This window comes from Dermacentor silvarum, chromosome 1, assembly GCF_013339745.2.
Source record: "Dermacentor silvarum isolate Dsil-2018 chromosome 1, BIME_Dsil_1.4, whole genome shotgun sequence".
NCBI classification, from domain to species: Eukaryota; Metazoa; Arthropoda; class Arachnida; order Ixodida; family Ixodidae; genus Dermacentor; species Dermacentor silvarum.
This window is the reverse complement of record NC_051154.1, coordinates 210,497,275-210,514,908: the sequence shown is the minus strand read 5'-3', so window position 1 is coordinate 210,514,908 and position 17,634 is coordinate 210,497,275. Positions and strand designations below refer to the sequence as shown.

At 45.6% G+C, this 17,634-nt stretch overlaps 1 protein-coding gene across 1 annotated transcript in view; it reads left to right on the top strand.

Moving 5' to 3' along the window:
* The first annotated feature begins 2,270 nt into the window (after positions 1–2,270).
* LOC119436758 (arylsulfatase B-like) overlaps positions 2,271–17,634 on the top strand; it is a 39,659-nt gene continuing 24,295 nt past the window's right edge. Inside the window, exons 1-2 of the mRNA XM_049659834.1 lie at positions 2,271–2,425; positions 14,978–15,090. The gene's annotated coding sequence lies outside the window, so the exon portion shown is untranslated. The remainder of the gene's footprint in view (positions 2,426–14,977; positions 15,091–17,634) is intronic.

Sequence of the window (17,634 nt, the reverse complement as noted above, 5' to 3'; positions counted from 1 at the left end):
TAAATACCCATGCCTAGGGCTACTAGAGTTCATAGTATATGAAATTAATTGCGTTTCACAGCTGTATGTTTTCCTGAAACCATGCTGACGAGATGTGAAAAAAGAATTAGCTTCAAGAAAGTGCTGGGCGACCCAGCACGCCCGTGAGGCGGCGGCGAGGCAAGCCCTCGACGTCCCCTCATGGGAGGCTTAGGCCCGGTCATCTTAAAGTGCTGGTTCTAAAATAAGTTTATTCCTCCAAGAAAGTTAACCAGGTAAAAGTAAATGACACGTTCAAAAATCTTACAAGGGACACTATAATGATATTGGTCTATAATTTAGCGCAGAATCAATGTAACCAGATTTAAACAACGGCACCACTTTGCCCACCTTCCAATCAGAAGGCAACACACCAGAATTCAAAGTCTGAGCGAAAAGTTCACACAAAAAAATGGACTAGTGAGCAACCGTACTTTTCAAAAATTTTCCGTTTACATCATCGACGCCACAAAATGACGAAACCTTTAAATTATTAATAAGGCTAACGACACCATCGTAATCAATTACTACAGGAACCATTGTAGGAAAGTTCGCGTCACAAAACTCCGGCAGGTACTCAACACACTCATCTAAAGGTGCTCTTGAATATACTTCGTTGAATATGTAACAACATTGCGAACGAGAAACGGTAACGCCACTGTCATCAGTTATTGACAAAATGCTTTCGCGACACCCTCAACAACACTCCAGAACTTTTTGAGGTCGTCTTCCAACAAAGCAGGCAGAGTAGTGCCAAAGAAAGTGTGCTTTGCGTCCTTAATTGCATTTTTATATCTGCGGGTGATCTGTTGATATGTGGTCCAGTCACCGTGACTATTCGTGAGCTTTATTTTTCGGAAGAAAAATGTTTTTTTTTTTTCTGATTTTGAAGGCGCTTTAAGGACACATTAAACTAAGGGGACCTTCGTTTGCGACGGATGACCCGCAGATGAATGTACATATTTGCTTATTAGACAGTGAATTTTTTTTTTTTTACATTGACCAGTTTTCCTCGACAGTGCGCTCATAAAAGCTGGGCATTCAGCCTTCCAGGAAGGCCGCTAATTCACTACTAATAACTGAAAAATCGGCCTTCTTATAATCTCTGATGGATTTTGGTTCACTGGTGGGACGTTTAACAGTTGCCTTAATTGAAAAGTTCACAACACAGTGGTCGCTCAGCCCTGGTAGAAAAACAAGTGAATGCACGAGATTAGGAGCTGCTGTTAGAAAAAGATCAAGTACGGTAGCGCTGGATGTAGTAGTTCTCTCTTTTTTCTTCCTGGGGTTTTACGTGCCAAAACCAGTTCCGATTATGAGGCACGCCGTAGTGGAGGGCTCTGGATTAATTTGACCACTTGGGGTTCTTTAACGTGCACTACAACGCAAGCACACGCGGTTGTTTGCATTTCGCCGCCATCGATGTAGTAGTTCTTGTTGGAGTAGTAACTACTGGGTTAAAATCACAGCAAAACTTCACGAAGGCAGCACTTTCACTCGAAGACTCTTTGAGAACAGGAAAAAAACCGGACCAATCAATGTTAGGGAAATTAAAATCACCTAAAATAAAAATGGGTGCATGAGGGAACCTAACGATAATAGCATTCAAAGCATTATGCAAATCAGAAGCAAAATTATGCCCAGTGTTAGGTGCCGATAGCAAGTGCAAACACATTATGAGCCCCGTTCGCTGGTATACTTGCATTCGGCGCGCATTAACCTTCGTATATAAATACACAAACATATACACCGACCAACCCCCAGTAGCAGCCGCGCTAAACCCGAAGAGTCGGCAAGGAAATCACCTGATTGCCGGGCCTGACGCTGAACCGACAGGGCAACATTCAGACACGGAAGGTCACGCGGACAGGCTCATATGCAGGGCGCTGGCTGCGAATAAGATGCTTAGCAAGGTCGGGCTCTTCCGACGTTGGAGTTTAACTGCCATTTGTACGTGCTCTGTACAGAAAAGGCAAAGGCTGTCCCGTATAGGGCTATATATAGGCAGACGAAAATAAAACAAAACAAATCGATGAACAGGGTTCTAACAATATGGAACTTTCGCGGTGCCTTTGATAACGGTCGTAAAACACAAATTTCGAGACGAGCATTATATCGTGACGTTTCAAAGCTCCTGCGGCAGCTCAGTAGCTCGCGATAAGTTTCCCTGCTCGGATCTCGTCGGGCGCGCTCATGCAGACCGGTTTCAGTGGACTCGTTATTGACGCAGCTTATATGCGCTTGCAGGGCTGGAACGACGTGAGCTACCATGGCTGCCCGCAGATCCGCACGCCAAACATCGACGCCCTTGCCTGGAACGGAATCCGGCTGCGCCGCTACTATACCCAGCCGCTCTGCACGCCGTCCAGGGCAGCGCTGCTTACGGGCCGCTACCCCCTTAACATTGGTATGTGCTCAGGCCAGGTACCGTACTCAGGCTCCGCGACGTGCGCATGTGCACGGGCAACGCGAACTACGCGAACTTTCACGCGCATATATGCCCGGCAACACCAGATGGAGGAGCGCCGGACGCGAACATCCTGTGAGTTGGTGACCTTCGAGGTTGAAGTGTTGCGTGGGGTATGATTGATTGAATGGTTTCCTATATTGAAACTGATGGCACTATCACCTCAGCATGGGAGGGGGTAAGAAAGAGAGGAACAAACAAACATTCACTTCCCGTTTGGCGGTCTACACCAGCCGAACGCACGAATTCCTACACGGAGTTTGGCTACCGTCTCTCTTTCTCTCACGCAAGTCGTTATTGGGTGCGGCCCATGGACTCTTTAGGTGAGGTGGTTCGGGGATGTAAATGTTCCGTCCTTTTGCTCTGCAGGCCATTGCAGTCCCAGAGCAGATGCCGAATGGTTGGAGTGACCCTAGCAGTGCATGTACTGCAGACAACCTGCAACGTTTGCTTCTTCTGCCGCTTGCATATATGGGACGGTCGTCCTCTTCTCAGTCTCTGGTTCGCCATCTTTCGAGCACAACCTCTGTCAGTGCGGCTCCAGCGCGCACCTTGCGTATTAACACCTGTGCCCCATATAGGTATACCTTTCGGTAAAGGTGCCGAGTTCAGAGATATCAGCGGTCACAGCATACGTCGGTCTGCTTGTCGGACGACATGCAGCCTTCATTTCTACAGGCTCTGGGTCAGGTGGTGCGGTAGGGACAGAGGCCCCAGGATAGGAGCGCTCATCCTCGTACGCGTATACGCCAACGCATGAGCGGCCTCGTTACTGACTCCGCCAGCGTGCCCCGGGACCCAGCCCACTTGTACCTCAATGTCTTTGTCGAGCAGTTTGAGGACAAACTCTTATTAGCTTGCAAAGCGTGCACTCAAGTGGTGTCTTCGTTGGCCGTGTGAGAGTTCCTCTGCTGTCCGTGAAGATGGTTACGCGGGTCTGTATGCGTATCGACTGAAGGTGTCTGGTGCGCGATCGAGCCAGCACTATAGTGTATGTCATCTAGTTCAAGGTGACAAAAAGCTTTTTCTGGCTAATCGCTGAAGTGCTTAGCCCTAGCGAAAGGCGCGTATATTTTAGCAGTGTAATATATTTATTATCACATAATATTTGGGATTAGTTGGCGCCTTTAAGCGGCGCCAGCTACTGCTTTCACATAGAACAGATACATACTAAAAATGAAAACAAGCCGGTACTGAACAAAAGATAGGTAACAAAAAAGAAAGTCGGACTTGAAATCGGGTAAGATAAATGAGGACATCTCACAATATACGTAGATACATAAAACACACGAGAACCTAAAGTCAGCTGACATAAATTTAATATTGCCTGGATTGAGCATTGAAATTTGATGATGAATATCTCAAATTAAGTGCGATATTGATTTTTATAAAATGGAGGTGCATAAAATTATCACTGCCTCCAAAAATGCTAATAAACATGCCACCAAGGCCATAATTACAAAAAAAAAAGATATTGACACTTTTTACAGAGAAGCTGTTAGCCTCTATAGTTGGTGGAATTTTTTGTGACGTGCTCACCCAAAAAACGGCAGCTGGTAAATGTTTTCTCGTATATCCGATGCTTTATATCGTATATCCGATGCTCTCGTATATCCGATGTCATTTAGTTCTTTGCACGTTCTTGTTTTGTTTCTTTCTATTGTATCCACGTCTTCGTAAAAAATAAAAAAAAATAGCTCGCTGGTTCCTTGAAGTGCTTCCAAACTTCTTTAGCACCTTAAATGTGATGTATTTTAGACAATAACCCCAGGTAACATGTTTTGAAAGTTCATTTTTCCCAAGGCGAATATATTTATGAAGACATTATTCACGAATATTTTTGCCCCTGTAGCTATGTCATGGGAAAGGCGTGTTTGGGCGACTCTTGTGCTGCTTGAAACGTACCCCAAAAATAAATAGCGTCCAGTGTGCGCAATGGACCTTTTTCATGGGGGGTCTCTGCGCATGCACGCGCAATACAATGCGGGAAGCACGCGGCCGCCAGGTCTTTTGGTGGGTCGCCCGTATAGAGCCAGTGCGTCCGTGCGGCTGGTTCCGCCCGTTCCTTCGTTGCTGCGCAGTAATAGACGGTTCCAGTGTTTACAAACAAACCTCGCTTGCCGCTGATTGGTTGTCCCATCGGAACTTCCGGCTGGAGAGCTAGAAGCACTTCCGGCTATGTTGTTTGAAGGCATGCGCGACGTGAGGCCGGCGTGTCGATGTTTGCACTGCTTGGTGGAATCTGTGATGAGCTGATTCTACATCGTGAATATTGTCGAGATGACAAGCGACTACTTTAAGGCGCTTAGCACCGAAGCAAAACATCGGTATCGCCGAAAGCTGATGTTTAGAGGCAGAGAGCTGCCCGATCCGCTGGACGATGATGTCGTGCGATTTTCGTTTTCGCCGTGCTCCAAACACCTTCCCTCAGGTACAACCCCGGAGCAACAAGCGGAGCATATTAGAGAAGACATGCAATGAACGCAGACTCTTGTCTTCAAGGCAGGTAATGGGACTGCCGAAAACTAGAAAAACGTTAATGGCACTTTTTTTCTTCTTTCTGGGGTTTTACGTGCCAAAACCAGTTCTGATTATGAGGCTCGCCGTAGTGGGAGTGGGGGGTTCCGGATTAATTTTGACCACCTGGGGTTCTTTAACGTGCCCTACAACACAAGCACACGGGCGTTTTTGCATTTCGCAATGGCACTTATATTGCTGCAAGATGGAGTATGAAGTGGTAAGCTATGAATGTGTACATGCACATGTTTTCTGCGGCATATGCCTTGTTTCTGCTTTTCAATATGCATTCAGAAATAACTGTACATTCTCAAAAGTCATTTAGTGCAAGAAGCCTAGGTCGACTGAAATGGGACTAACTTAAATGCTCATGAATTTACCAGACTTCTAACAAAATGAAACCTGTAGTGTTGGGCACGAGATTGCAATCCATATTTGGCCTCCGTTAATTCGTAAATGCTTTTAGAATGTGGCCGAAACTTCCAACATGCATGCATGGAAATCGCTAACGTTTCTGCGATTCTGCTCTGCGATACCGATACGAATGCTCACATGCCGCCGCGGTGGCTCAGCGGTTACGGTGCCCGGTTGCTGACCCGAAAGATGCCGTTTGGGCCCCGGCTGTCGCATTTCGATCGAGGCGAAATGCTAGAGGGCCGCGTACTGTGTAATGTCACTGCACGTTAAAGATACCACAGGTGGTCTAAATTATCCGGAACGCTCCACTGCGGCGTCCGTCATAGCCCGAGTTGCTTTGGGACGTTCAACAGGATAAACCAGTGCGCACATGTACTTAGGTAGTAAAGCTGCAGAAGTGCACTTGTGCCCCAGATACGAAAAACATTAAAATAAAACGGCGGCAGCATGGCGCCCGCTAAACAATAATTTTAACTCACGTTCGTAGCATGGCGATCCACGCCGAGGCAAGAAACTGGACGAGCGGGCAAACTCGGGGCGAGAGTCGAGCTGCTCTCGCGTGAGTTACACGACACACGTCCAGAACAATCACGCAGTAGCACTTTTATTATTCAGCATTATAGGAGTCCGGCTACTCCACGTAGTAACGTACCTTGGAGGAAGTGAGCAGAGCAAATCTGGGAGCTCTTGGTAGGCTCCCAGATTTGAAAAACACCGTTGACGAGTAAACGTAATGAAAACTGTTTTTCCTCTCTTTACTTTATACGCCTCACTTTATTTCCTTTCTTGTTTTTCTACATATCCTGTGGCGTTTGACAAACGCCTGCCCTGCGTCAAAAAGGATCAGGACCACTCACTTACTTACTTACTTACTTACTGCTGGCTTGGGCGAACGCCCGTGTTGTATGTTATGGTTTGCGCTCGGCAGCAGTTTGTTGTGGTTTTTTTCGCACTCGCGCTGTCTATTTAGCATGAAATGGCGTTTTCTACGTCGGGAATGGTCCTGTGAGACGTAGTGAAGGAATTTAAGTCTGATTTAGTTAAGCGGCTGGGGTTTATGCTGACGTTAGGGCGGACGGAGCACCCAGCGCGAGGTGTGCGCGTTTGTTTGAGCTTACAATCGGCCTCGGATATCAGTTAGGTATTTCTGAAAATTCGTTTCACGACTCTTACCTTACTGCAGCATTCTCAGCACAGTAATTCTAAGGTCTGGTTTAGCTGCAACGCGCACTTACGAAACATTTCACGATCCTAACAGCGTGGGTACCGTTCTGCTGGAGAATAAGTCGTGCTGTTTACTTTGACAAGCGTTCAAGTTCTTATCTGTAGATACATTGGACGACTGCCTTCCTTGCTGGGCAAGGTTTGAGCCCACAAATAAAATAATTGGTTAATAATAAACGCATACCGTACAGTGTGAATCACACTTTTCGAGTGGTACCAGCTGCAGACTGCGCGAGCGTCCGAGGCAGTACAAAATGCTGTGTTATAGATCTGTTTGCTCTATATAGCGCATGGTCCAAGTAGTCCAAGCATGCGGCACGATCATGCGAAGTCTTATTGCGTCGTTATCCCGTGTTCTGTTTTATTTTGCCGCAAAAGGAAAACATATATGAACGTTTTTTCTCTTTTTTTTTTCCAGTCTCGTAAGTTCACTCATCTACGACGCAATCACCTATCTTACGGAAATTGTGGCCTTAAAAATAGCTGTTGGATTCTCTTTATGCGATCCCCTTTGTATATTGTGCCTTACAGGGCAAAAAGGCAATGCCGATCGAAGCACGAAGCTTGTGTGTAAATGTTGGTTTGCCAACCGCAGTGCTCGCTCTGTTGAGCAATGCCTTCGGCCTCTTGCAGGAGGCTAACGTAGATATAGTGATTTGAAGTCTACTAGACTTAAAATGTGTGATAACGATGCTGGTGGCTGACGAAAATGTTTTACAACTCTTCGTCGAGTGAAAACCGATACATCCAATATAGTTCACAACACATACACACACCGCGGCTGATAATGCGCGTCGTTTTTTTTTTTTTTTTTTTTTGCACATCCAATAGAAATTTACAGATACTGTAGCTACTGCTGCACCCAAAGGCTACGTAGTGGTTGTTCGACGACCTCGTAAAAACTGACATCCCGTAAATTGCACTCAGAACTAGCTGAAACACCTCCAAATCGTCGCACAGCGCGCGACCGGCAACACATTCAAGCCGCGCCGCGCCGGCTCGCACAATCCAGAGAGGAGGAAAGGCTCATCGCGCGCCCTTTCCTCCTCGCCCGATGAAAAGCTCTATTGACCCTTTTCGCGGCGATCCCGTGGGCGCTACCATGTTTGATCACGTGGTGACGCGTCCATTGCTTGCCTCAACTGCCTCCGTTGCCTCCTCGTTTACAATGGAAGTGTATGACGCCTGCGCGGCTTAGAAAACCCTTGTTTTCGGAGATATCGTAGACGGTGACTAGGTCGACGACACGAAGCTTTGATCACAGCTTCAGAGAACATGCAAAAGCGCTTTCGGAGCTGATTAAGCTATGTCCAAACGGCACAAGCAGCGCATATGGTGCTTGTTATAAAAGCGGGGCTAAATATGTATTCCAAGCTATCCAAGCTTTCCGATTACGAATTCAATCAGGATTAGTGTGTTTTGCTCTTTGTTCTTTATTCGGCAAATATTTTCAAGCGGTGGCTTGTCAGTTTCTGACTCAGTGAAGTTCCTCGGTGCGGCCACTATCTGATTATTTTCTGCCTAATCGCTCGCGGGTGTGCTCAGTTCCGATAGATTTGTTCTTGCTGCGCACAAGGCTTGAAACGTGGCTGTTTTGTACATTGTAATACCTTGTAGCAAATATATATTAGCGCTAGTAACTCGCGTACTCTTGTGAACCGTCACGAAACATTCAGCTTCGACCATTCGGGCGCTATCGTTGTAGTCCGTCATTTATTGTGCATATATAGTGCACATATATTCAAGTGTGCGCCCGTTCACTTATTCTTGATACGTCGGCGATAGAGTGGGCGTAAGTTTTCCTTCCATTTGGGACAGATGTGTATAGATAACGTGCGCGAAACTTTCATACTATGAGAGGAAGCGGCGCTACTTCCTTTGTCATTGTTTAACGAGTGGTACTTACTCTTTCCGACGTTAATTCTGGGGATGAAGCCCTTTCTTTGAAGGTTAGCGATACAAGGCTGGCGGATGAGCAAATTTCTGTTTCCTCGAGGAAAGCCGTACATCACGAAGTGCCGGTAACACGTTCGGACAGTTGCAGCAGCGGTCCGCGAACTTGGCCACGCAGATTCATTCTATTCCTTAACATGCCAGTCACCATTTTCCAGCCAACTAGTGCACACGTCTTCCATCCACATGATTCAATCTAGCATTATTGGAGCACAGTGTGTTAGCGAAAACTGAGTTGCATTTCCGACAGCTGATCGCACAGAAGCAAGGTAGGAGCGGTAATGGTTTCGTATTCGTGCGCTGCCGCTGAGGAGAGGTATGGCGCGCCGCCATGAGCGCCATCTCGTTTGCATAAAACAAAGTGCTCCGCGAAAAGGGTCAATACTGTGCCTTTGCCGTGTATGCTGAAATCGCTGGCGAGATGCCTCAGCAGTGCGCAGCCGTAGGATGCTTGAACTCCAGTAAAAAGCCAGGAAATATAAATTTTATATTATGTCAGATAATTTAGCAAGATTTTTCAGATTCCCTGCGGCATCGCTGCATGCAGCCAAAAGGGCAAAGTGGGTGCAGGCAATGTGCCGTGTGAATGTTGACGGGTCTGCGTGGCAGCCGACAGCCAACTCGCGCCTTTGCAGCGACCACTTTGTGACAAATAAGGGCTTCTTTTTATTATTATTATTTTTTTTTTGCTTTACTGCATTCACTTTCCTGCGTGGTCCGTGCGCACTGTAGCCGAAATGCGCGGGTTTATCGACTACGAAGGGGGACGCCATCGCCACTGTAGTGTGCGTATACAGAAGGAGGCTTTAAAAACGTTTGCCCGTCATCACGAAGTGCTGCGACCTGTCTGTAATGACCGGGCTTCATCGAGCAAAGGCAGATGCTTCTCAACATTTGTAGCTCGCACCCGGACGAGCGCTGATGAACGCAGCATTCAATGTGGCGAATGTACTTCTCTTCCTTAATTGAATGCCCATCCTTTGTGCAGTTGCCGATTCGATGGGCCGAAGCGCAAGTCAATGACACTGTCGCTAACCGGCGGCACAGAAGTTAGGTCGTTATATAGTCCACTGCTTGCCCGTGTCGAAAAATCACAAATTCCGCTGGCCAAAACATTGTCAACTTCACGGAAAGAAAATGTTCACAACACAGAAGCAAAAACGCACACTAAAATAATATATTCAGCTTTCGGAGCAGCATCAAAGTCTCAGTAACACCTGCCGACCGACGGAGCACCGAACCAACCGACCCACCACATGTGATTTCGGCGACCGCCGCTATGGGCGGCGAGTGTTATGCATACGTTCTATATCACTCAAGGTTCCATATTAATTCCATACTTCGCATTCCTATTCGAATTTTTGCCTGTCTTACGCCTACCGAGTCTTTAGCAATGAGAAGAGGTTGGAAATTGCTTCTTGGGATGTAGCAGAGGCCATCGTAGATGCGACTAGTAATGTGGTATATGTGAGTAGGCTGACTGGGATTATTACATAAAGTACGCCAATGTACCTACGTTAAGTCACGGCGGAAATTACACAGCCATTTATTGTACATATATTAATGTCATCCGAGAGTGTCTCTGATAAAAAGTTATAAGTTGAATAACATTAGGACTTATTAGCTTTCTGTTAAGCTATTGGGAAAAATACCGTGTACGAAGTTCTGTTGTGTTTAGAATTGAAACGTTATCATTTCCAAAAGAAAGTGACTGTATAAGTCTATCTTTCTCGGGCGTTCATTTCGCCTGGGTACGACTAAAACCCTCTAATAGGTACGACCGCCTGACTCATGACCTTTATATTTTTAAATCTGTCCTGATGACGTACGTTGCGGAACAAAAATAAATACCCTTTCTAAAGAATTAACCATCACAGCTTCACGACAAAGCGCGGTACGTGGGCGCGAGTCGTCATTTATGATAACGATAAGAGCGACAGCCCGTCGTTCAAAATGACTTGTCACTCCCCGGTTTTTCTTTTTTTCTCAAGGACGCGACTAACCCGTAGAAGGGGAATCCCGACCTTGGCAAGATGCTTGCGACCTTTCTAGTTCCGGACGAGTACGTTCTTTGTGTTCATTTCAGGCGCATAGCATCGAAAGGCTTAATCCTTCAAACAGCGAAAAGCTTTCACAATCACTTCGGTAGTTGCATGGAAAGCGCGGACAATCTGGTCTAGCTAGTATTTTGTAGTGATGCCTTTCCGATGCGAATGCATTTTCGCGCTTGGTCAGCGACGGTCCACTCACATTATCAACGGGATCAGCCAGCCGTGAGCGTTGGATGATAAGACTAGTATAGAATAAAGCATAATGCATCGCTACAAAATACCGGTCCAGTCCACTTTCAGCACACGCGCTCTGAACCAAGAGACATATTTGCGAGAAAGGGGCTCTTTATTACCCATCGCGTGAAACTGATTTACAAATCATACCTCATTATCTCGATGTGTTGATGAGCCGTACTCTGCTGCCTGTATTCCGTACTATGAAAAAAGTATAGTTTGTGCAGTGTCAGTAGCCTAAACGTAAAACAGGAAATTGAAGTCAGAGTCTTACTATTGTACTTTATAATAATCACAAGCTTTGATGCATGTGATTCATTTCAATTTATTATCTGTTCGAGGGTAGAAATATGCTGTTCAGATGTTAAACAGTTTATTTTGCAAAATTTCATAAAGATGTTGTCCTCCAACATGTGTTCGTATTGGTCATGCATATTTCTCTCTATCATATATATGGTCGAATCATCAGTAAGTCGAATTGCGACTCATTTAAAAGTTAAACTGGCTTCTCCACATGTAGGGGAAATGCCGTAGGTATTTGAGAACGTAATAATACACAATCATTTGTTTGAATAAACTTCTTGGCTATAGGCATGTAATGAAAAGCTCAAATGTATTGCACGGCTTTGTCTTTTTGCAGCCATTTCATCCACTGCATTTATAAAACAATGCATGTTTTTTTAATTAATTTAGCGCGTCAGTCCGAAAATACATAAGCAACTTATTTTCAGAGATAATCCGCAATTGCGATATAAGTATCAAGAGCTCGTTGATTAGGTTGTCATTTAAGTAAAGAAGGCGAGAGACTTTCATACACATACAAAATAAGCGGCTAAGAGTGACTTCTCCTTCTTCTTTCTGCGGTTTTACGTGCCAAAACCAGTTCTGATTATGAGGCACGCCGTAGTGGAGGGCTCCGGATTAATTTTGACCACCTGGGGTTCTTTTAACGTGCACTACAACGCAAGCACACGGGCGTTTTTGCATTTCGCCTCCATCGAAATGCGGCCGCCGTGGCCGGGATTCGATCCCGCGATCTCGTGCTCAGCAGCACAACGCCTTAGCTGACTGAGCCACCCCGGCGGGTGCGGCTAAGAGTGACAACTGATTGGTTATTTCAGAAGGAAAAACTGAGTTTAGCTATGTAGCGCTTAACTATGTAGCTTTAAAGAATGCACATATTTTATATATCGCCGGACCGAGGTCATTGGAGATCGCTGAGAGAGGCCTTCGTCCTGCCATGGACATAAAGATAGGCTGCTGCTGCTGGTGATGATGATTAAGATTGCCGGAGGTGACCGCCCCTTATACAAGAAATACTTTTTACAGTTTAACAAATTATTTATTTACGCCGCCAGCGAAGACATTACAGAAGGGAGTGGTTTGAGCTGGATAAACCAATACTATTCCAATTATTAAAACGTAACTTTCTAATCATATAATGTTAGCTGGTGGTAAGTGGAAAAAACGTCAGGGCGCACCAGGAAGGCAGCTTTACAGCTATACCATATTACCTGATATTACAAAGAATTAAAAAGGAACATAATAATTAATTCACAAATTCAGATTACACAACGTACGCTAGTTAATGTTGCATGAAACTTGCGTTTATCCGTACTCTGCAGGATTTCTTTGGGGAGGCGATTTCATTTAAGGGATGTGCGAGGCCAGAAAGAGTTTAAGCATGTTAATGTGACTAAATCTGATAAGTACTTTGTACAGCTGATCAATACGATGCGATATATGTTGTGATGAGGATACAGTCGGACCCCGATATATCAAACCCACTTATAACGAATTATTGTGTATATGGAACAGCTGTAAAATCCCCATGAAAGTCCCATGGAAATGAATCGGGCTAGTGCACGCGTATATAGAACGCCCGTTCACCAGCACATTCGATATATCGAACGCGGCGCCACACTGAAGACCCCATAGTGCACGTCTTTGTGCACTTTGAGGTATTCTGGCACCTGGAGGTGGAACAGAGAATGTGCAGTCAGTTGAGCCCCGTCGAGCTGTTCAGCTAGCCCGCATGCTACCTCGAACGTCAACATTCCTTCTTTCCGATTCGTGGCGTCGTCGTGTGGGTTGCGTGCCTATTCGCGAGTCCATTTTCCGCAAGCGATGGCCGCTGCAAATGTAAAGAAAAGAATCAACTTGGACTTTGCAATTAAGTTGAAAGTGATCCAGCACTTTTTTGCAGGTAACTAAAGTGTGCTTGCTTTTTTTTCCCCCGAGTTGCGTGCAGTAACTTAGCGGCTCTCGGACGCACCAATCGGTAAGCCGCCGTTTGCCTCAGGGCCTATTATTTTATATATTGAATTATCGAACTGCTTTGCCCTTCAGATTCGATATATCCCGGTTCGACTCTATCAGTTTAAGAGTCGCAAATAGAAGTTTACCTTTGAGGTTAGAGTAGCTATTCGATCACAAGTTGAACATATAAAATGAGTGGAGTAATCTTGAGAAGTTCTAATGAGGTAATAAATATAATGGAATTTCACACATTGCATACATACTCTAATTTTGTTCCTATTAGTGTTTTCTACAGTAGTAACTCGAGAGAGGATGGTGGCATTACAAATGTAGCGGAGCAAATGCCCAAAGTTCGATTCGCATTGCTACTAATGTCGATATAGGTTAACTAGGTAAGATTAGCGGTAATATGAGCACGTAAATACTTTTATGAACATACAGGCTCTTAATCAGTGTTGTTAAATAAGTACGTCGAAGAGCTGTTTTGAATGGGATTGCTCAGATAATGTTGCTGCTACGTCGCAGTAGGTCGTGTGCAAGCCGCACTTAGCGAATTTTCTACACATCTTACTTTGAGAAATTCAATTAGTTCAATAATGCACCTGCACCAGGAGGAGGGCCCGAAAACGAACGGCAGCTGGAAGGCTTTGTGTTTCAATTTCCGCGTAACATAATTATGTTTTCTCGCATATTCGAATTACAATCCGATGCTATCATATCCGTGAGTTGTGTGTCAGTCGTACTTTACGCATTTTCTACCGCAATTTACTTTTAAACATTAGTTTAGTTCAATAAGGCACTTACGCTTGGCAGACTGCTTAGAAGAATAAGGACGTAGGCTGCACTTCCGCACACGTGCGTGCCGTACGTCGCTTGTGCAGCGTCGTCTAACGTCCGCACCAGCTTCGCTGTACATCCGCTTTCATAGGGTCAAATGGAGGTGTAGTTTTTCGTTAATTAGTCTTTAAAACTCACGTTATTAGCGGCAACTTATGTCCCTCTCACCCGGGAACTGCTCTGCAAGAAGGCCATGTTCGCTACGCTCATAGCCTTTTAAAAAAAAATCTGTATAGTCTAAAAATACTTCTTAACCAAAGTCGACGCGAAAGAAGACAAAGGTCGACGCACATGGTAATATATGCATTCATAATACTGAAATTGGGGCATCAAACGTGAAGTCATGTTGCATAATTGCATATTTTTGGATTATTTTCTTCGCTACATTGTCAGACATTAATTTTTTTTTCCGGGCCCTCTTATTTCTTCCAATCGCGTCGAAATTTTTCATTCGCCGTTTTAAGCGCATGTACGTCGAGGTTATTGCGTCAACTTTAATTGACAAGCATTTCTTTTTTTCAATCAAGAGGCCAGGTGGGCCAAGCCCGGAGAAAGTGCACTCTATGTTGCTGTCTCGGGTAATTTTCGACCTATATTGGCGCTAATTACGCGAGTAACGTTAATTTTATCGACTCTGCGGCTAATTTTCCTTTGTTGTCTCACTGAGACCTGCATTTCGGTACCTTTTGCGACTCACTAGCTACGATGCTCTGGAGGCGCGAAAGGGCCGTTGTTTGACCAAAAGACCAGAAACCAAGATCCAACTATGCCAAAAACGTTTGAAGTCGCCAAACAAGACCTTGTCCTAACAAAAGAAGAAAAAAAAAACATATTTCATATTAAAACCAATTTTCGCAATGGCGTTAACAAGAGACGGCCTACAATTACCCTCTCAAGGTAGCCCAGCACGTAGGCTGATACTGGCTATATTTTTTTGGTATGCATGACTGTGGCTAAAGATGACAAATAAACGTATCCTGCGTGTGCAACTTTGTCGCAGGGTTCCAGCACTCAATCATCTACAACGAGGAACCGAGGGGGCTGCCACTTTGGGCTTCGCTATTGCCCCAGTGGTTGGCGGACCTCGGATATGTCACCCATCACCTGGGAAAGGTATTAACCTAATCAAACTATAGTGCCACAAAAGTGTCGAGCTTAGAAATTGGGGGACATTTCTGCATTTATTTTTGCTCGCACATCGCTATGATGGCCCGTTCTTGAAATGATCGTTTTTTTTTTATTTTTCTGCCTGACGTGAGCTAATTAATAATTTCCCAAAAGCCTCCTACCGTCACTGCGGGGCAAAACTAAGTAGAAGATCCACTGTATGCCCGTGGCACGTCTTGGAGGCGCATATATCTCGGTACTGGTGCGAACCGTCAGGATTTATGCTACACGGATACGACTTAATTCATTACCACCTAACTTCAATTCTGCAATTGCAAAATGTAACCTAGAATTGATAACTAACAGGATAATTAGCGAACATGGTCAGTTAGAAAACTGAGCATTGCCATTTTCATTCTCATTCCTTTTTTTTGCTTTTTTTTATACTGTCAGCCCCACTAGGGCTATTCAAGCCAAATTATATGCCGCAAGAATCGGTGATGAATGGTTTTTCAATACGGTTGGGGACGCCACATTCGAATTCCTGCATCAACGCTCCTTTACATCATACATTTTATTAGAGGGGTAGAAAGCAAAACGCTCTAAAATCTAAGGCACTCCAATTACAGATACAGAAGCAGTTTACGGCAACAACAGCAATTTTACGGTACAAATAATGCCTGGCTTTAACCAAATCACCTGGAAAGGCGGAACTGCGCTATTTACTAAAGGTGATCCTAAAGGGCCCCTCACAATGCAGTCCCCGTCGGAAATTTTGTGTTTATACTGTGAATCGTAAATTAAGGGTGGTCCAGGGAGCGTTCTTACGCAAGGCGTTTTCTAGAAAAAGGTATATTAGTAGTTGGGATAGAAGCAAATGAGGTGTCAAAAGCAATGGTATGAGGAAGCGATCGCCTTCTGCGCAGCAGAGACTCTCTCGCATTGCATCGACTTTAATCTTCTCCCATATCGAAGCCGATGGCCCACTTCCTTCCCGACACATGCAAACCCTGCCTCCTGTCTTTTGTCTCGCTTCTAGGTGCGCGGCGCATTTCCTGAACCACTCGCTGGCAGGCCAAGTGGCTTCTCCAAGGAAAAAAAAGCCACACTTTTGCCCGACAAGCGAAGCATTGATTGCGATAGCAAATTGTTATTGCGATAGCACTTATATGGACACTCCAGACGCATTTCTGCCGTCGCCGTCGTCGTGAGGTTCCGGTATAAAGTCCACGGGCGATAAAATCGCCGCCGCGCGCCTTACGCTGTATGTGCGAGCGAAAGCGTGTGACGGTGAGCGGGCAATCGCGGTTCGCGCACGCAAGGGCGGGAAGCGGGAAGGAAGCATGCAGCATTCCAGTCGCGCACAACGCCATAGAATGAAGAGACAACTCTCTGGAGGGAGGGTAGGGAGATGGAGGGGCACGAGAAAACGATCGCCTGAAGGCGCTGCTGCGCCTCCTCACAGCGCCCCCAATGTGGAAATTTCAAGCAGCGCGGTCGCTCCTATGGTCGCTCCGTGGTGCAGTCTCCGCTTTGTTTACATTGTTTCGCCCGCGCTTTCCTTCGCTGCTCGTGCTCACGATGCTCCATTTTCGACGGCGGCAGATCGCCTGCTTGCTGAACAGCGATGCAAAGACTGCAGTGCGGTTTCAAGACGGTTGCCGACGCCAACGGCTTTTTTTCGTGGCGGCAACCTCAAGAAAGGGGAGCGTCTGCTTCCACACGTGTGTGGTGTTTAACAAATTGTGGGCGGTGATGTGACAGTGAAAGCCAAGTGCGTGTCCGAGGTGTCCAACAAGATTGTATACGACATCGAGTTAGAGGTGCACACCGAGTTCAGTAATTTAGTCACTTTTATTTCTCTATGATGCAGTCACAAAGCGGTCATGCATGCTTGCAGAGATGTGCAGAAGCAGTGACGATTGCGGTTGGTTTCGTTGGTCGCTGGGCGCGCACAAACGGCTGCTCTCAATTTGGCTCCCAGGGAGTGGCATCAGCACTGTCGGAACAGAAAGAACACATGCATTAGGCACCAATAAGCCAATAAAATTAATTAACGATGTAAGTACTACATATGTGCATAATGCCTTATATCATGCTGTATAAATATTTAATGTATATCATGCCTTATTTAACGCAGATGTTAGAGTCATGGCAACTCATTGCATTGTTGAGCAAGGTATCTTTTCACTGGTCACGAGAAATCACTCGTACAAACTGCTCCGCGAAATGAACCCAGATCACGGTAACCAGCGATTACCTTGGGACCAGCAGCACGAGCGCAAGAATTAGCGATACATGCCTCATCAAAGCAAATCTAGTTTCTCGTCGGGCGAATGGCCCCGACGCAGCTAAAGTAAGCTCACACCGATTACACGCTACTACAGCTACTACACGAAACGAAGATCCTTGGCAGGAAGACTGAAGCAGGAAGAATGTGCAAGGTGGCAATTACTTTAAAACATGCTTGGATATTGTGAACCTAGAAAGCATGGCCAAGCAACAAACATAACGCGCGCGTCTTGGGCAGCTGCTTTGCGATCTGCCGCT